Source organism: Ursus americanus, chromosome 20 (assembly GCF_024610735.1).
Source record: "Ursus americanus isolate L20-20 chromosome 20, mUrsAme1.1.p, whole genome shotgun sequence".
Taxonomy (NCBI): Eukaryota; Metazoa; Chordata; class Mammalia; order Carnivora; family Ursidae; genus Ursus; species Ursus americanus.
In genome coordinates this window covers 2,639,135-2,660,820 of record NC_142146.1, presented here as the reverse complement: position 1 = coordinate 2,660,820, position 21,686 = coordinate 2,639,135, and the positions used below count along the sequence as shown (strand labels likewise).

General features: G+C 37.5%; 1 protein-coding gene across 6 annotated transcripts in view; it reads left to right on the top strand.

Annotated features, from left to right (window-relative positions):
* TOPAZ1 (testis and ovary specific TOPAZ 1) overlaps nt 1-21,686 on the top strand; it is a 130,549-nt gene that overhangs the window by 23,990 nt on the left and 84,873 nt on the right. The gene's annotated exons all lie outside the window — the stretch shown is intronic.

The window sequence follows — 21,686 nt, the reverse complement described above, 5'->3', positions numbered from 1 at the left end:
TTGGAGCTAAACCTAACTTGATGGTGGAACATGCCACTGGCATATGATACAGGGAAAAATTTAGATATCAAGTTTATTCTTGTTTTCTGCCAGAAAATGTGTATGATTGTCTTAACCTTTTGCATAACTTAATTGACTCCTAGGCAACTATTTCATATTTTCTTCTTTCTCATTATTCCTTCTTATTCATCCTCACAGCTGACAATCTAGTTTTCTACATCACCAAAAAAAAATCTGAAATAACTGGAAAAGAATTTCCTAATTACATTAGCCCACTTAACCTTCATCTGCTCCCAAAGCTCTAGTTTCTCCTCAATTATATTAGGTGATCTAGCCAAGGTTATTCCTTTCACCTGTGTGCTAAAGTACATCTCTTCTCTCTCTTAAAATACTTCTCCAGTAATTCTTTTTATTATTGGATTATTCTCATCAATATATAAATATGCTGCTCTCCCACCTTAAAACAAAACAAAACCAAAAAAAAAAAAATGATTCCATAGTCCCACTTTTCTTTTCAGCCATCATTCTGTTTCTCAAAGGCTTATCTTTACCCACCATCTCTGGCTTCTCTCCTCTGTTTCTCTTGAACCCATTCCAAAGATATTTGCCTTTACTGCAACCAAAACTATCCTTAAACTCTCCAGTGACCTCCTTATTGCTGGATCTAATGGACATTATCTCAGTCTTAATCTTACTTACTTAACCTATCATCGTTATTTGTCACAGTTGATCACACTTTCCTTGAAATCCTGACTTGCAGGGTAAACATATATGCATGGTTTGTTTTCTGCCTTTCTGCCTGCAACTTCCCAGTTGATTTTGCTGGTCTCTCCTGATATCCCTGACCTCTACATATTGGAGTGACCCAGAGCCTAGACCATGATGTGCTCTTTCTCATTTAGGTTTCCTTGTTACGTGGTCCCATCCAGCCTCATTGCATTAAATGCCATCTATGTTCTAAGACTCTCAAATTTATAACTGCAGCCTGAACTACTTCTCTGAACTGCAGACCTTTATGTCTGGTTGCCTACTGGATTTGTCTGTTTAGATGTCCAGTTAGACATCTCAAACTTAACATGTTCAAACTGAATTCCTGAAACATCTATATACAGCCTACCAGAAACTCATTTCAGATGTAAGGACACATATAGACTGAAAGCAAAGATTTGGAAAAAGATGTTCCATGCAAATGGAAACAAAAATCTGGTATAGCTATACATCTGTCAAATGAAATAGACTTTAAAACAGAGATGTAATTAAAGACAAAGAAAGGCAATAAATAATGCTAAAGTAGTCAACCCAGCATGAAAATAAACATTTATAAATATATATGTACCTAACATAGGAGCACCAGAATATATAAAGTAGATATTAACAGACCTAAAGGGATAAATAGACATTAATACAATAATAGTAGAGGACTTTAACATCTCACATCAGTCATCAGGAGTGAAAATCAATAAAGAAACATAGGCCTTAAGTGGCATATTTAAGACCAGATGGACTTAATAGATATATATGGAACATTCCATCTAAAAGCAGCAGAATAGGGGCACCTGGATGGCTCAGTCGTTAAGTGTCTGCCTTCGGCTCAGGACGTGATCCCAGAGTCCTAGGATCAAGCCCCACATCAGGCTCCTCCACTGGGAGCCTGCTTCTTCCTCTCCCACTCCCCCTGCTTGTGTTCCCTCTCTCGCTGGCTGTTTTTCTCTCTCTATCAAATAAATAAAATCTTTTAAAAAATAATAAAAAAAAAGCAGCAGAATATACATTCTTCTCAAGTGCACACAGAACATTCTCTAGGATAGATCATGTGTTAGGCCACAAAGCAAGTCTCAATAAATGCAAGAAATTTAAATCATATCAAGCATCCCTTCCTATTACAATTGTATAAAACTAGAATTCAATTACCAGAAGAAAATTGGAAAAATCACAAATAATGTGGAGATTTAATAACATGCTACTAAACAATCAGTGGGTCATAGAAGAAATCAAGAGAGAACTCAAACAGTAACTAGACACAATGAAAACAGAAATAGGGCATTCAAAAATCTATGGGATGCAGCAAAAGCAGTTCTAAGAGGGAATTTCATAGGATACAGGTCTACCTCCAGAAGCAAGAGAAATCTCAAACAATTTAACTGTATACCTAAAGGAACTAGAGAAAGAATAAACAAAGCCAAAAGTTAATAGAAGGAAGGAAATAGTAAAGATCAGAATGGAAATAAATGAAATAGAGAATAAAAAGACAATAGGAAAGATCAGTGAAACCTAAGAGCTGGTTCTTTGAAAAGAGAGAATTGACAGACTTTTGGCTGGACTAACCCCCCCCAAAAAATAGAGCTCAAATAAATAAAATCAGAAATGAAAGAGGAGGAGTTATCACTACCACAGAAATACTATGAACAATTAATTATAGGCCAACAAATTGGACATACTTGAAGAAATAAACTCCTAGAAACTTATCATCTTCCAGCTGTGAATTATGAAGAAATGTAAATTCTGATTACAATAATTACTAGTAAGGAGATTGAATCAGCAATCAAAAACCTCCCAACAAATAAAAGCAGGACCAGACAGCTTCACCAGTGAATTCTATCAAACATTCAAAGAAAATTTAATACCTGGTCTTCTCATATTTTTTCCAAAAACTGAAGAGGAGGGAACGTTTCCAAACTCATTTTATAAGGTCAGCATTACCCTGATACCAAAACCAGACATGGATACCACAGAAAAAGAAAACTATAGGCCAAAATCCATAATAATCACAGATGCAGAAACCTTCAACAAAACATCAGCAAACTGAATTCAATAATACATTTAAAGGATCATACAGCATGATCTAGTGGGATATATTCCACAAATGCAAGGATGTTTCAACATCAGTGTGATATGCCACATTAACAAAATGAAAGATAAAAACATATGATCATCTCAATAGACGCAGAAAAGCATTTGACAAAATTCAACATCCATTTATGATAAGAATTCTCAACAAAGTATAGAGAAAATGTAATCAAGACCATATATGACCACCCACAGCTAATGTCAAATGCAACAGTGAAAGGTCAAAAGCTTTCCTCTGAGATCAGGAAGAAAACAGGGAATCCTCTCCCTTCTTTTAGTTAACATAGTATTGGGAAGTCCTAACAAGGACAGTTATGCAAGAAAAAGAAACAAAAGATATCCAGATTGGTAAGGAAGAAGTAAAACTGTCACTATTTGCCAATATCATGATATTATTTATAGAAAACCCTCAAGACTCCACCAAAAAAAACCTGTTAGGACTAATGAATGGGATTCAGTAAAGTGTCAGGATATAAAATTAATATATAAAAATCTATTGTGTTTTTATATAGTAGTAATGAACTATCAGAAAGAGAAATAAAAAAAGTCCTATTCATAATCACATCAAAAAGAGTAAAATGCCTAGGAATAAATTTAACCAAGGAGGTGAAAGACCTGTATACTATAAGATAAGACACTGATGAAAGAATTTGAAGACACAAACAAATGGAAATATGTTCCATGCCCATGGATTGGAAGAATTGTTAAAATGACCATACTACCCAAAGCAATGTACAGATTCAGTGCAACCCCTATCAAAATTCCAATGGCATTTTTCACAGAACTAGAGCAAATAATTCTAAAATTTATATAGAACCACCAAGGACCTTGAATAATGAAAGCAGTTGGTTATTCAAAGAACAAAGCCTAAAGTATCACACTTCCTTACACTAAGTAAGTCAGACAGAGGAAAACAAATACTGCATGATCTCACTTTTAAGTAAAATCAAAACAAAAGCTATAGTAATCAAAACAGTATGGTTCTGGCATAAAAACAGACACATGGATCAATGGAATAGAATAGAGAGCTCGGAAGTAAACCCTCACATATATAGTCAATCAATTTATGATAAAGGAGACAAGAACATAACAATGGGGAAAGGACAGTCTCTTAAATGATGTTGGAAAACCTGGACAGCTAAATGCAAAAGAGTGAAAATGGATTATTGTTTTATACCATATACAATTAACTCAAAATGGATTAATGACTTGAATGTAAGACCTGAAGCCCTAAAGCCTAGAAGAAAACATAGGCAGTAATCTCCTTGACATAAGTCTTAGCAGAGTTTTTTGGGGTTTTTTTTGTTTTTTGTTTTTGTTTTTGTTTTTTGTTTTTGCATCTGACTCCAAAGGCAAGGGAAACAAAGCAAAACTAAACAAATGGGACCACATGAAACAAAAAAACTTCTACACAGAGAAGGACACTATCAACAAAATGCAAAGGCAACTTAAATGCAAAGGCAACTTAATGGGAGAAGACATTTGCATGTCATATATCTGATAAGGGGTTAATGTCCAAAACAAAGAACTCCTACAACTCAATAACGAAGAAAACCACAATCTGATTAAAAAATGGGCAGAGGACCTAAATTGTGTTTTCCTGAAGAAGATGTACAGTTGGCTAACAGATACATGAAAAGATGCTCAAAGTCACTCCTCATCAAAGAAATGTAAATCAAAACCACAGTGAGATACCACCTTACACCTGTCTGAATGGCTGTTATCCGAAAGATAAATAACAAATGTTGGTAAGGATGTGGAGAAAAAAGAACTTTTGTGTACTGTTGGTAGGAGTGTAAATTGGTACAACTACCATGGAAAAAAACTACGGCAGTTCCTCAAAATACTAAAAATAGAACTACCATAAGGTCTAGCAATTCCACTACTGGCTATCCAAAGAAAACAAAAATATTAATTCAAAAAGATACACGCACTCTGTGTTCACTGCAATATTATTTACAAGTATTATACTAAGTAAGTCAGACGGAGAAAAACAAATACTGCATGATCTCACTTTTAAGTGGAATCAAAACAAAACCTGGACTCAAAGATACGGAAAACAGATTGGTGGTTGCCAGAGAGGAGGGGGGTTGTGATGGGGCAAAATAGGTGAAGGGGGTCAAAAAATACAAACTTCCAGTTCTAAGATAAATAAACAGGGCATAAGGACTATAGTTAATAATACTGTATTCACTTTGTGACAGATGGTAATTAGACCTATTGTGATCATTTTGTATTGTATATGACTGTCAAAGCACTACGATGTATACCTGAAACTAGGGTAATACTGTATGTCAGTTAGACCTTAAAAAATTAAATAATTTGTAAAATTTTTTTTTAAAACTGAACTCCTGTTATATATATCCCCTCTTCTACCAAAAACCAGTTTTTCCGATAATCTTTTTGTCTGTTAATGGCAACACCATCCTTCCATAATTACTCAGACTCAAAACTTTGGGTTTCCTTACTTTTTCTCTCAGTCCATATCCAGACTGTAAGGAAAGCTTGCAGGTTTTACCTCAGATAATGTCTAGAAACTGTCCACTTTTCATCACCCCACAACCACCACCACATAGGCCCAAGCTAATGTGATCGCTTGCCTGAATTATTAGTCACTTTCTAACATCTGCTTTCAATTTTGCCGTCTTGTAGTTTATTCTCAATACAGCATAAGTTAGATCATGTCATTCTTCTGCTTCCAACTCTCTGTTGGTTTCTAATGAAATTCAGATTCAAATCCAGAGCTCTTACTACCACCTGCAGTGTCCTGTATCTGTTCCCTATACCCCTTGTTTTCTCTCTGATTTCTTGTAGTCCTATCCATGTCCATTTCACTCTGACCATACTAGCCTGCTTGCTATTCTTGGAACATACCAGGCTTTCTCCCACTTCAGGGCCTTTACCCTTGCCATTTTATCTGCCTGTAATGTTCTCCTAAACATTAGGAGTATAGCTGGTTCTTTTACTTCCTTCACATCTTTACTCAGGTTTCGTGTTCCCAGGGATAACTTACTGGCCATCCAACCTAAAACTTCAGTGTTCTTTCTTCCAGCGTTTCATATTCCCTTTTCTTACGTTCATTATGACTTAACATTGTGTATATTTATTTATGTTTCTCTTCTGCTGCTAGAGTGAAACTCCATGAAAGAAGGATTTTTGTCCATTTTCCTTACTACTTCATCTCTAGCACCTAGAGCAGTAGCTGATACAGAGTAATAACACAAATAATTGTTGAATGCATACTCAATGTCAACTCCATTTGAAAATAGTCTTTAAGTGCTAGAAGTGTCCTGTAACATGAATAATCTCACAGACTACTTGCTTAGTGGTTAGTTGATGATAACAGCCAGTATGTACCAAGCCTTTGTTATATGCCAGCCAGCCACTATAAAACACTTAGCAATGGTTATCACATTTTATCCACATGTGAGGTGCTATTCAGGAGTCTCCAAGACCACCCTCAGATTTAGTGCTTTGCTAGAATTTACACCATGTGGACACTGCTTCTCCCAGCAATGATGCATGACAACACAAAGTATTGCTAGCTAAGGGAACTTACTTGAGCTCTGGTCAGAGTTTTTATTGGGGTTGGTCACATTGGGATGGCTGGCTGGCTGCCTGTGTGGCTGACCTTAGTCACTCAGTCTCTCCAGACCCTCCAAAGATCAAGCTGATGTCACACGACCCAAGGCCCCCACCATAAATCACATTGTTAGTTTAGGCTTTCTAGAGTGGCCCAAAGCCCCTACCGTGAATTACATTGTTAGCATAGACTATCTGATTCCAGACCCCCAGTTAAACAAAGACATAATTATCGGGCAGCATATTCCAAGGGCTTAAAGGTTACCTCCAAGGACTAGATCAAAGACCAGACCTTCAGTGTACACAGTATAGTGAACTCTGACTTGCTGAGATAGTTCTTTACTGGACATGGGGCATGTATAAAAGATAAAGAAACTGAGATTTAAGAGTCAGTACCTTGTCCATGGTCGCACAGCAGAGTTCCTTGACTTCATAGCAAGTGTCAGCAAAGTTTTCTTTAAAGGGCTAAATGGTAAATATCTGTGTGACTTTGTGGGCCATATAGTTGCGGTTGCAGCTAGTCAACTCTGCCATCGTAGTGAAAGAAGCCATAGACAATATATAAACAAATAGTGGTTGCTATGTTCAAGTAAATCTTTATTTATAAAAACAGGCAGCCTGCAGGCTGTAGCTTGCCAACCCTTGCTCTGAAGTATTAAAAAAAAAAAAAAACCTCTATTCTACTTAAAGCTGAGGAAAAGACTTAATCCATTCACTCCTGCAAGGATAGCTTGTAGATGTTTGCCAGAATTCACTGAATTTTTAGCACTGTAAATATTTTAAAGATGTAGACTATTTTTGGCATAACTTTTAAAAATAAACTATAAAATCATTTCATTGCTTCCTAGTATAGTAAGATTTCTTGTTTTTTTTTTTTTTTTTATCTTCAACACAAATTTTACTGACAGTTAAAAAAATTAATACAGGTGTCTGGGTGGCTCAGTCGGTTGAGCATCTGACTCTTGATTTTGCTCAGGACATGATCCCAGGGTCATGGGATCAAGCCCCGGGTCCAGCTCCATGCTCACTGTGGAGACTGCGTGGGCCTCTGTTTCTCCCTCTCTCTCTCTGCCCCTCACCCCCTCTAAATAAATAAATAAAAATCTTTAAAAAACTAATTTTTATAGTATATCATACTTCTTCTTAAAAAATTAATTAACATTAAAAATCAAGTATAATTCACATATAAGTAATATAATAGTATCAGGTATACAATGTAGTGATTCAGCACTTCCATACATTACTCAGTGCTCATCACCAAAAGTGTACTTTCAATCCCCTCCACCTATTTTACCTATGTCCACCCCCCAGGTCTTCTCTGGCAACACCAGTTTGTTCCCTATAGTTAAGAGTCTGTTTTTTTGTCATTTGACTCTTTTTTCTTTGTTCATCTGTTTGGGTCTTTTTTTAAAGAATTTTTTTAAAATTATAATAATATTTTTTGTTATATTATGCTAGTCACCGTACAGTACATCCCTGGTTTTTGATGTAAAGTTCCATGATTCATTAGTTGCGTATAACACCCAGTGCACCATGCAATACGTGCCCTCCTTACTACCCCTCACCAGCCTATCCCATTCCTCCACCCCCCCTCCCCTCTGAAGCCCTCAGTTTGTTTCTCAGAGTCTGTAATCTCTCATGCTTCATTCCCCCTTCTGATTACCCCCCTTTCTTTATCCCTTTCTTCTTCTACCAGTCTTGCTAGTTCTTACGTTCCATAGGTGAGAGAAACCATATGATAATTGTCTTTCTCTGCTTGACTTATTTCACTTAGCATTATCTCCTCCAGTGCCGTCCATGTTGCTATAAATGTTGTGTAATCGTTCTTTCTGATGGCTAGTAATATTCCATTGTATATATGGACCACATCTTCTTTATCCATTGGTATGTTGAAGGGCATCTCAGCTCCTTCCACAATTTAGCTATTGTGAACAATGCTGCTATGAACATTGGGGTGCCTATGGCCCTTCTCTTCACTACGTCTGTATCTTTGGGGTAAATACCCAGTAGTGCAATGACTGGGTCATAGGGTAGCTCAATTTTTAACTTTTTAAGGGACCTCCACACTGTTTTCCAGAGTGGCTGTACCAACTTGCATTCCCACCAACAATGTAGGAGGGATCCCCTTTCTCCACATCCTCTCCAGCAATTGTTGTTTCTTGCCTTGTCAATTTTTGCCATTCTAACTGGCATAAGGTGGTATCTTAGTGTTGTTTTGATTTGAATTTCCCTGATGGCTAATGATTTTGAACATTTTTTTATGTGTCTGTTAGCCATTTGTATGTCCTCATTGGAAAAGTGTCTGTTCATATCTTCTGCCCATTTTTTGATTTGTTTATTTGTTTCTTGAGTGTTGAGTTTGAGAATTCTTTGTAGATCTTGGATACCAGTCTTTTATCTGTAGTATCATTTGCAAATGTCTTCTCCCATTCCATGGGGTGCCTCTTAGTTTTTTTGACTGTTTCCTTGGCTGTGCAGAAGCTTTTTATCTTGATGAAGTCCCACAAGTTCATTTTTTCCTTTGTTTCTCTTGCCTTTGGAGATGTGTCATAAAAAAGGTTGCTGTGGCCGATGTCATAGAGGTTACCGCCTATGTTTTCCTCTAGGATTTTGATGGATTCCTGTCTCACATCGAGGTCTTTCATCCATTTGGAGTTTATCTTTGTGTCTGGTGTGAGAGAGTGGTCAAGTTTCATTCTTTTGCATGTAGCTGTCCAATTTTCCCAGCACCATTTATTGAAGAGACTGTCTTTTTTCCACTGGATGTTTTTTCCTGCTTTATCAAAAATTAGTTGCCCAAGAGCCGAGGGTCCATTTCTGGGTTCTCTATTCTGTTCCATTGGTCCATGTGTCTGTTTTTGTGCCAGTACCATGCCGTCTTTGTGATCACAGCTTTGTAGTACAGCTTGAAATCCGGCAACGTGATGCCTCCGGCTTTGTTTTTCCTTTTCAACAATTCCTTGGCGATTCGGGGCCTTTTCTGGTTCCACACAAATTTAAGGGCTATTTTTTCCAGTTTTTTGAAAAATGTCATCAGTATTTTTATTGGGATAGCACTGAAAGTGGAGATTGCTCTGAGTAGCATATACATTTTAACTATGTTAATTTTTCCGGTCCATGTGCATGGAATATTTTTCCATCTTTTTGTGTCTTCTTCAGTGTCTCTCAGGAGTGATTTGTAGTTTCTAGAATATAGATCCTTTCCGTGTCTGGTTAAGTTAATTCCAGGATAACGTATGATTTTTGGTGATATTGTAAGTGGGATGGATTCCCTAATTTCTCTTTCTTCAGTCTCAATGTCCGTGTATAGCAATGCAACTGATTTCTGAGCTTTGTTTTTGTATTCTGCCACACTACTGAATTGCTCTATAACTTCTAGTAGTTTGGGAGTGGATTCTTTTGGGTTTTCCATATACAGTATCATGTCATCTGCAAAGAGAGACAGTTTGACTTCTTCTTTGCCGATTTGAATACCTTTGATCCCTTTTTGTTGTCTGATTGCTGTTGCAAGGACTTCTAGTACTATGTTGAATAATAGTGGCGAGAGTGGGCATCCTTGTCATTTTCCTGATCTTAAGGGAAAGGCTTCCAGCTTTTCCCCATTGAGAATGATATTTGCTGTAGGCTTTTCATAGATGGTTTTTATGAAATTGAGGAATGTACCCTCTATCCATGCACTCTGAAGAGTTTTAATCAGGAAAGGATGCTGTATTTTGTCAAATGCTTTTTCTGCATCTGTCGAGAGGATCATATGATTTTTGGCTTTTTCTTGTTGATATAATCTATGACACTGATCGATTTGCGAATGTTGAACCACCCTTGCATCCCAGGGATGAATCCCACTTGGTCATGATGGATAATCCTTTTAATGTACTGTTGGATCCTATTAGCTAGGATCTTGTTGAGAATTTTGCGTCCATATTCATCAGGGATATCGGTCTGTAATTCTTCTTTTTGATGGGGTCTTTGCCTGGTTTGGGGATCAAGGTAATATTGGCCTCCTAGAATGAGTTTCGTAGCTTTCCTTCTGTTTCTATTTTTTGAAATAGCTTTAGGAGAATAGGTATTATTTCTTCTTTGAATGTTTGGTAGAATTCCCCGGGGAATCCATCAGGCCCTGGCGTTTTGTTTTTTGGAAGGTTTTTTTTTTTAAAGATTTTATTTATTTACTTGACAGAGATAGAGACAGCCAGCAAGAGAGGGAACACAAGCAGGGGGAGTGGGAGAGGAAGAAGCAGGCTCATAGCGGAGGAGCCTGATATGGGGCCCGATCCCACAATGCCGGGATCACGCTCCGAGCCGAAGGCAGACGCTTAACTGCTGTGCCACCCAGGCGCCCCTTTTGGAAGGTTTTTAATCGCTCTTTCAATCTCTTCATAATTAATTGGTCTGTTTAAAAAATCAGTTTCTTCCTGTTTCAGTCTTGGTAGTTTATAGGTTTCCAGGAAGGCTTCCATCTCATCCAGATTGCTTAATTTATTGGCATAAAGTTGTTGATAAAAGTTTCTCATAATCCTTCCAATTTCATTGGTGTTGGTTGTTCCCTCTCCCTTTTCATTCATAATTTTATTAATTTGGGTCCTTACTCTATTCTTTTGGATAAGTCTTGCCAGTGGTTTGTCTATTTTATTTATTCTTTCAAAGAACCGGCTTCTAGTTCTGTTGATCTGCTCTACTGTGCTCCTGGTTTCTAATTCATTGATCTCTGCTCTAATCTTGATCAACTGCTTTCTCGTGCATGGATTAGGCCTATTCTTCTGTTGCTGTTCCAGCTTCTTGAGGTGAGAATATAAAAACTACATTTTAGATTTTTCTACTCTTTTGAGTGAGGTTTGGATGGCTATATATTTTTCCTTAGGACTGCCTTTGCAGTGTCCCATAGGTTTTGGACCATTGTGTTTTCATTCTCGTTGGTCTCCATAAATTGTTTAAATTGATTTTTGATTTCCTGGTTTATCGAATCATTCTTGAGCAGGATGGTTCTTAGTCTCCAAGTGTTTGAGTTTCTTCCAAATTTTTCCTTGGAATTAAGTTCCAATTTCAAAGATTGTGGTCTGAGAACATGCAGGGAATAATCTCAGTCTTTTGGTATCGCTTGAGACCTGTTTTGTGTCCCAGAACATGGTCTATTCTTGAGAATGTTCCATGGGCGTTAGAATAGAATGAGTGTTCTTTTGTTCTGGGGTGTAGTGTTCTATATATATCTATGAGGTCCAACTCGTCAAGTATGGTATTCAAAGCTCTTGTTTCATTGTTGATTTTCTGCTTAGGTGATCTATCTATTGCTGATAGTGGAGTGTTGAGGTCCCCTACTATTAACGCATTTTTATCTATGTGTCTCTTTATTCTGGTTAAGAGTTGGCTTGTGGGGGCGCCTGGGTAGCGCAGTCGTTAAGCATCTCCATTCAGCTCAGGGCATGATCCTGGCATTCCGGGATCGAGTCTCACATCAGGCTCCTCCGCTGGGAGCCTCCTTCTTCTTCTCCCACTCCCCTGCCGTGTTCCCTTTCTGGCTGGCTATCTCTCTATCAGATAAATAAATAAAATCTTAAAAAAAAAAGAGTTGGCTTGTGTATCTTGTTTCTCCCCTGTTGGGGGCATATATATTTATAATTGTCATATCCACTTGTTGGATACATCCTTTAAGAATAAGAGAGTGCCCTTCTATGTCTCTAACTATAGTCTTTAGTTTAAAATCCAATCTCTCTATATGAGAATTGCTATCCCAGCTTTCTTTTGAGGTCCATTGGCATGAAAGATGGTATTCCATCCCTTTACTTTCAGTCTGGATGTATCTTTAGGTTCAAAGTGAGTCTCTGTAGACAGCAAATGGATGGGTCATGTCTTTTTATCCAGTCTGCAACCCTTTGTCATTTTATGGGAGCATTTAGGCCATTCACATTGAGACTGATTATTGAGAGATATGATTTTAATGATGCCATGTTGCCAGTAAAGTCTTTGTTTGTATAGATTGTGACTTTCTGTTCTGTCTCACTGTTGGGGCCTTTTTACTTTTATAGAACCCCCCTTGATATCTCTTGTAGGGCTTGGTTCGTGGTTACAAAATTGGTCAGTGACTGGTGATTCTGGAAGGTCTTTATCTTTCCATCAATTCTGAATGACAGCCTTGCTGGATATAGGATCCTTGGTTGCATGTTTTTCTCTGAAAGAGCTTTAAAAATGCCCCCCCCCCCAACCCTTTCTCTTATTCCAGGTCTGTGTAGACAGGTCTGATGTAATTCTGATACCTTTGCCTTGGTACGTGAGAAATTTCTTTGCCCTGGCTGCTTTCAATACTGTATCCTCGGATCTAATATTTGCATATTGCACTATGACTTGATGTGGTGTAGGTTTGTCGTGGTTGTTCTTGGGAGGGATCCTCTCTGCCTCTTGGACGTGAATGCTTCTTTCCTTTGTTAGATTAGGGAAGTTTTTCATCTACAATTTGTTCAATATCTCTTCTAGACCTCTGTTTTTTTCCACCCCCTTGGGGATGCCGATGATTCTGACATTGAAACATTTCATTGAGTCAGTAATCTCCCGTAACCTACATTCTTGAGATTGGATTTTTTTGAGCCAAGATTCTTTTTTAGCTTTCTCTTCTACTAATCCATCCTCCAATTCGCCAATTTGTTCTTCAGCCTCATTCACCCTGGCCATCAGAGCCTCTAGTTTTGACTGCATTTGATTCATAGCATTTTTTATTTCTGCCAGATTCGCTCTAATTTCCACCCTTAGAGATTCTATATTCTCGTTAATATTTTCGTTAACATTTTTTTCAAGTCTACACATCATCTTGACCATTGTTACTCTGAATTCCATTTCTGATAATTTGGTTATATCCATATCCATCAGTTCTGTGGCAGCGTCCACAGACTCATTGTGTTTTCTTTGCTGGGGGGGAGTTCTCCTTCTCGTCATTCTGCTGAGGAGAGGTTGCAGGGTTGTTCAGTGCCCAAATTATTGACCAGGACCTGTGCAGCGTGTACTTATTTTATAGGGACCTTAGATATGTGAGCTTCTTGATTTTTCAGCCTGCCTTCTGGGGAAAGGGCCTGACATGCTGATACTCAGGCATCCCTGTTTGGATAGAGTCTCCCTGTCCCCTGCGAGGGGGGATGGGGATGGGTACACTGTGAGCCGGTATTTCCAGGCTTTTGTTCTCTGGCGGCTTTCCCTGGCGGTTTGCTGTGCCTCTTCTGAGAGTCAGAGCAGCAGTGGCCGTATCCCAGCCTCTATCTCAGAACAGAGGGATCGCAGTCCTCTCTCCACTGGGCTCTTCTGGCCACTTTAACTCTGCTTCTGTTGGTGCTGCTAAACCCTACAGCATCCCGGGATGTGCACCCCACACCCAGCGTCCCAGCCCTCTCTTCCAGAGCTGGCGCGTCACTGTCCTTTGTGTTTCTAACACTGCCAGCCGCCAGTCGCCCCCACGCGCTCCAGAGTTCCGTTTCACTGTGGTTCGGGTGCGCACTCCAGAGCTCTGGTTTGCATACTGGTCGCACGCGTTCCCTGCTCACGGTCTCAGTCTGCTCTCTTGCGGGTGCCAGACCTCGAGTCAGCCCATTCCCCAGTGCAGGTGGCTACCACTTCCCTGTGCCCGAATGCGGCAGCTCCCTCCCCCTTCAGTTTATCTTCCGATATCTTTGCGCGGATTCACAGCTCCCCACTTCGTACCTCAGTACTCAGTGCTGGAGATGTTCATTTGCAGAGATCCAGATATATCTTCCTGCCTCTCAGACTGATTCCGTGGGTGTTCAGGATGGTCTGGTACCTATCCAGCTCGACTCGGGACCAACTGAAAAAGGGGACCCCTACTCCTCCACCATCTTAACTCCTCCTCCACGATTTTTTTTTTTTACTTGACCCATGGAGGCTGCTGGTTGCACATCTTTTTTTTTTTTTAATAATATTTTTTTATCATATTATGTTTGTTACCATACAGTACATCCCTAGTTTTTGATGTAAAGTACCATGATTCATTACTTGCGTATAATACCCAGTGGACCATGCAATACGTGCCCTCCTTAATACCCATCACCAGCCTATCCCAGTCCCCATCCCCCTCCCCTCTGAAGCCCTCAGTTTGTTTCCCAGAGTCCATAGTCTGTCATGGTTTTCTTGTTTTTGTTTAAGAGAAGGGGATGATACATTTATTCTTCTAATACCATGGTGAGCCTTAAAGTATCAACTTTTTAGAAAATACATGACTAGATAATAATATTTGTCTTTAAGATATCTATCTGGCCCCCAAATTTGGGAATTAAACTTTATTCATTTCTCTCCCCTTACATTTTAGGAGTTTGAGGGGATAGATTGGTTAACTTTAGGATGTACATGTGAGCTACCACTTTTCTGCATTTATATATAGTTTTCTATGAATTTTTAGAAATTCTTCCTTATTTATCTTTTTTTATATATATTAATTTATGTAATAACTAAGTAATATATATATTCTGTTTCTCCAGAGACCTTGTTGGGTTTTTTTGTTTGTTTGTTTAAAGATTTTTTTAAATGTTTTTTATTATATTATGTTAGTCACATACAGTACATGCCTGGTTTCTGATGCAAAGTTTGATGATTCATTAGATTTTATTTACTTATTTGACAGAGAGACAGCCAGCGAGAGAGGGAACACAAGCAGGGGGAGTAGGAGAGGAAGAAGCAGGCTCCCAGTGGAAGAGCCTGACGTGGGGCTCGATCCCAGAACTCCGGGATCAGCCCTGAGCCGAAGGCAGACGCTTAACGACTGAGCCACCCAGGCGCCCCAGAGACCTTGTTTTTATTTTGTCTTATATATCAGTTATACCCAGAATCCTTACGTAACAATTGTTAGGTTTACCATGGTTGTAGTAATTGCTTAATGAATCTAGTTTTGAACCCTAGAGAGTTAAAATGCTAGTATACTTTTTTTTTTTAAGTTTTTATTTTGAAATAATTGTAGATCCACAGGAAATTGCAAAAGTAGTATAGAGAGGATGTAAGTACCCTTCAGCTAGTTTTCCCAGTGATTACATCTTTAAGTACAATATCAGAAACAGGAATCAGATATTAAATGTGAGTATACGTACTTCTGTGTATTTTATTAAGTGGGCAGATTTTTGTAGTCACTACTCCAATCAAGATAAAGAATTATTCCAACACTACAAAGATCTCCCTTATGTTATTCCTTGGTTACACCTTTCCCCCTACATCTAACATTCCTAATCTTAGCAAACGTTAATCTGTTTTCCATCTCTGTAATTTTGGTGTTTTTTTTAAATATTTTATGTATTTGACAGAGAGAGACACAGCAAGAGAGGGAACACAAGCAGGGGGAGTGGGAGAGGGAGAAGCACGCTTCCTGCTGAGCAGGGAGCCCGATGCGGGGCTCGATCCGAGGACCCTGGGATCATGACCCGAGTCGAAGGCAGACGCTTAACGACTGAGCCACCCAGGCGCCCCAGAGACCTTGTTTTTATTTTGTCTTATATATCAGTTATACCCAGAATCCTTACGTAACAATTGTTAGGTTTACCATGGTTGTAGTAATTGCTTAATGAATCTAGTTTTGAACCCTAGAGAGTTAAAATGCTAGTATACTTTTTTTAAAGTTTTTATTTTGAAATAATTGTAGATCCACAGGAAATTGCAAAAGTAGTATAGAGAGGATGTAAGTACCCTTCAGCTAGTTTTCCCAGTGATTACATCTTTAAGTACAATATCAGAAACAGGAATCAGATATTAGATGTGAGTATATGTACTTCTGTGTATTTTATTAAGTGGGCAGATTTTTGTAGTCACTACTCCAATCAAGATAAAGAATTATTCCAACACTACAAAGATCTCCCTTATGTTATTCCTTGGTTACACCTTTCCCCCTACATCTAACATTCCTAATCTTAGCAAACGTTAATCTGTTTTCCATCTCTGTAATTTTGGTGGTTTTTTTTAATATTTTATGTATTTGACAGAGAGAGACACAGCAAGAGAGGGAACACAAGCAGGGGGAGTGGGAGAGGGAGAAGCACGCTTCCTGCTGAGCAGAGAGCCCGATGTGGGGCTCGATCCAAGGACCCTGGGATCATGACCCGAGTCGAAGGCAGACGCTTAACGACTGAGCCACCCAGGTGCCCCTGTAATTTTGGTATTTTGAAACAGATGTGGATTTGCTGAAGGTTGGCTAGGAGATTATTAATTTTGTTACTATTATAAAAGAACCAGCTTTGGTTTTATTGACTGATTTTTTTTTCTCTGTTGTTCTGTTTTCTATTTCACTGACTTCTGGTCATTATTTTCTCCTTTTTTCTGCTTTCTTTGGATTTTTCCCATCTTCCTGTAGTTTCTTAAGGTTGCAGCTAAGGTCATTGATTTAAAACTTACTCTTTTTAAGACAATTTAGTGTTATAAATTTATCCATGAATACTGCCTTAGCAGCATCCCACATTCTTTTAACTTGGAAATGGTTATAGAGTGATGAACAAAATATAATAGAAAAATTATTATTAAAAAAAAAGATTCACATGCAGTGGTAAGAAGTAACAGATCTCATGTACCCTTTACCCAGTTTCCCCCAATGGTAACATTGCAAAACTGTAGTACAATATCACAACCAGGATATTGACATTAATACAGTTAGAGATACAGAACATTTCCATCACAGCAACAATTCCTCTTGTTGCCCTTATAGCCATGCCTCCTTTCTTCCTGGCTACCCCTAACCATTCCTTAACCCTTGCCAATCATTAATCTGTTCTCCATTTCTATAATTTTGTCATTTCAAGAATGTTACATAAATGGAATCATTGAGAGTGTAACCTCTTCAGATTTTTTTTCCCAGCATAATCTTCTGGATAGTCATCAAGTTTGTTGCACGCATCAATAGTTCATTCATTTTTATTTCTTAGCAATACTCCATGGGATGGGTTACCACAGTTTATTTGAAAGATCTTCACTCATTGCTGGACATCTGCATTGTTTACAGTTTTGGGCAATTACAAAAAAAGCTACTATAAACATTCGTGTACCAGTATCTGGTGAACTTAATTTTTAACTTCTCGAATAAATGCCCACGTCTGCAGTTGCTGGCTGTATGGTAATTGCAGGATAAGATTGTAACTTAGGTGAACTTAGCCTCCAGATACTCTTCTGCAGTAGCAGACAGTTTAAATATTTGTTCAGTTCTTTTAGCTTTAGCTGGGCTGTTTGGAGTCTACCTTACAAAAATATAGTTCAGTGGTCAGCAAGAAATCTGGATGAAGTTTATAAGCAGATTTCAGGGTTTCCTCTCTTAGGCTCTCTCCTTTCCTGGATTCCCAGCCTTACTTCCCAACTGGGACTTTATCCTAACTGACTTTATCCTAAACTTAGCCTTCTGGCTTGTTGTTTCAGTAAGGCAAATTTTTGGCCTTCTCAAGCAGTTCCAACTAGGACCTGCCTTCAGGAATAAAGCTAAAAGCAGAAGAGTTAGCCAGTGCTATTCCTTCTTTCCAAGTATAGACTTCCCTCCAGATTCTGCCAGCTTTTCATATATTTCTAGTGTTTTCAGGCAGAGATTTTTTAAATATTTTATCTAGGGATTATAGTTTTTACCTGCAGGAGGATTAGCCCAATGAGACATACTCTGCCATTTCTCAAAGTGGACCTATTGTATATTCTTTTTAATTTTATACAAATGGTAGCATTTTATACAAATGGTAACATACCATTCTTTATCTTGCTTTTTAAACTTAATATATAATGGAGTGTTTCTTTTCAATGTATGTAATCATGCCTTGTTTTTATAATTGTATAATTATCTACTGCATGAATATACTCTATTCAACAAGTTCCACTGTTGGTGGACACTTGGTTTGTTCCCATTTTTTGCTATTTAAATATTGCTGCATAATGTATCCTTGAACATAAGGCATTTTGTATATGTGCAAGAATTTTTGGATTAATTCTTAGAAGTAGAATTGTCAGATTGGCCTACATAAAGATGGCTGTGGTTTATACTTCCAACAACATTGGGTAAGAATGCCAGTTTTCTCCCCATACACTAACCAACTCAGTATTAAAATTTTTGTCCCATCTGTCTATTTTTACAAATGACTTTTAGTTTTAATTTGCTTTTCTCTTATGAGACTAAGCATCTTTTAGTATGTTGAAAGGCCATTTATGCTTTTTTAACTTTCTTTTTATGTTTTTTGCCCATTTTTCTTCTGAGATTTTGATCTTTTTTTTACTTGTAGGAACTTTTCATGTATTAAACATATTCTTCCATCACTCATTGTCAGGGAAATACAAATGAAAACTGCAATGAGATATCATCTCACACCTGTCAGAATGACTAAAATTAACAACCAAGACCAACAGATGTTGGCGAGGATGCAGAGAAAAGGGAACCCTCTTACACTGTTGGTGGGAATGCAGGCTGGTGCAGTCACTCTGGAAAACAGTATGGAGGTTCCTCAAAAAGTTAAAAATAGAACTGCCCTATGATTTAGCAATTGTACTACTAGGTATTTACCCAAAGGATACAAATCTACTGGTTTGAAGGGATATGTCCACCCCTGTGTTTATAGCAACATTATCAACAGTAGCCAAATTATGGGAAGAGCCCAAATGTCCACCAACTGATAAATGGATAAAGAAGATGTATTATATATATAACAGAATATTACTCAACCATAAAAATTAATGAATTCTTGCTGTTTGCAACAACATGGGTGGAGCTAGAGAATATTATGCTAAGTGAAATAAGTCAGAGAAAGACAAATACCATATGATTTCACTTATGTGTAGAATTTAAGAAACAAAACAGATGAACATGGGAGAAAAAAGAGAGGCAAACCATAAACAGACTCTTAACTATAGAGAACAAACAGGGTTGATGGAGGGGAGATGGGCAGAGGTATGGGTTAAATGGGTGAAGGCTATTAAGAAGGGCACTTGTGATGAGCTTTGGGTGTTTTATGTAATTGATGAATCACAAAATTCTACACCTGAAATTAGCATTACACCATATGTTAACTAACTGGAATTTAAATGAAAACTTGAAAGTGCAAAACAAAAGCACATAAACAAAAAATGTATTCTTTGTCATATGTTCCCTCACTTTCTCCTATTTTCTTCTCTGTAATCTGACTTGATTTAGGAGTTTTATTTTACCTTGAAGGAGGTTTTTATTTTTAGTCAATCTGTTAGTTTTCTGTTATGGTATTTGAGTTATGAGTCATATTTAGAGAAGCCCTTCCCCATTTCAGGATTTAAAATTTCCTCCTGTATTTTCTCCTGGTGTTATTTTCTGTTTTTTATTACGTTTGAATTTTCATCTATCTGAATCTAAAATTTATCTTGGGAGAAAGAATGTAGAGACAGTGTACCCTTTAAAAATTTTTTTGATGGATGGTTTTTGTATTCTCCTAGTATAAACAAACTGAGGGCTTCAGAGGGGAGAGGGGTGGGGGAATGGGATAGGCTGGTGATGGGTATTAAGGAGGGCACGGTGCACTGGGTGTTATACGCAAGTAATGAATCATGGAACTTTACATCAAAAACTAGGGATGTACTGTATGGTGACTAACATAATATAATAAATATTATTAAAAAAAGAAAATATCTAAAATATTTATATTCGTACCTGTTGATATCATAATTTTTTATTTCTGCTTTTGGTGTCATGCTTAGGCTTTTTCCACCCTCCAAATTATAAAAATACCCACCTTTATTTTATTTTTGCTACTTTTGACATTTATTTTTTATATTTAAATCTTTAATGAACCTAAAAAGTATTTTGACATATGGTGAGTTGGTACCAAAGTTGTTTTCTACCCAGTTAACTAGCCTGTTTTTCTACTGCCATGTATTGAATCATTTCCTCCCAAATTTCAAATGCTATCTTTAATATTCTCACATTTTTATGTATGGAACTATTCCTTTTCTTTTGTTTCATTGATTGCACGGGTCCTTGTACTAATACCATACTGTCAACTATTTGAAAAATAAAAATAGCAAGTAAAATAAAAATAAAACAAGGAAGGCTTGCTTTAAAAGACACGAAGGTGTAGTATAAATTTAAAATAATTTTTGGCTGTTCTCCTAAGAGTGCTTTTAAATTCACATAATAAAGTGGTTTTTAAAATGTATAAATTAATTTGGGGAGAATTAACATCTTTACCTTTAATAGTCTCATTCGGGAACATGACATATTTTTGTATTTATGAATGTTTTATGTTTCTCTGTTGATTTTTATAATTTTCTTTGCAAGGATTAATAGTATATGCAGTGTGTATCATTATTTTAATATATGCTTATGTACTTTAAAAAAGAATAGTTGTTGGGGTGCCTGGGTGATTCAGTCGGTTAAGCATCTGACTCTTGATTTCAGCTCAGGTCATGATCTCTGGGTTGTCAGATTGAGCCCAGAGTTGAGCTCCATGCTGTGTATGAAGCCTGGTTAAAATTCTCTCTCTTCTCCATCTGCCCCTCCTTCCATGCCTGCATGTGCGTGTGCCCACGCTCTCTCTCTCTCTCTCAAAAAAAAAAAAAAAAAAAAGATAGTTGTTAAGAGAGTACATTTTCAGAGTTCTCATCATAAGGAGAAAATTTTTTTTCTCTTGTTCTTTCTTTTTGCCATATTTCCATGAAAAGATGGGTGTTAGCTGAATCTACTGTAATGATTTTACAATATATGTAAATCCAGCCATCATGCTGTATGCCTTAAACTTATACAGTAATATATATCAATTCTTAATGAGACTGGAAAAAAATTTTAATAATTAAAAAATTAAGTTTTTCAAAATTAAAAAGACTAGAGAGGGGGTGCCTGGGTGGGTCAGTCGTTAAGCGTCTGCCTTCGGCTCAGGGCGTGATCCCAGAGTCCTGGGATTGAGCCCCACATCAGGCTCCTCCACTGGGAGCCTGCTTCTTCCTCTAGCACTACCCCTGCCTATGTTCCCTCTCTTGCTGGCTGTCTTTCTCTGTTAAATAAATAAATAAAATTTTTTTAAAAAATAAAAATAGAAAAAAAAAAAGACTAGAGAGATGTAAAATAAGATATTAAATGATTATCTCTGCTCAAATGATAGGTGATTTGGGGGTTTATTTTCTTGATGCCGGCCTGTTTTTTCAAAAGTTTAATATTTATGCATGTATAACTTCCTTATAATTAGAAAGTCACAATTCCAGAACACTAATGTTAAATGTTTCGAGTATAGTGATATATGAAATACATATAAATACTTTTAATGAGAAAAATAAATGTTCATAAATACTGTCTGAAAATAAAAATTACT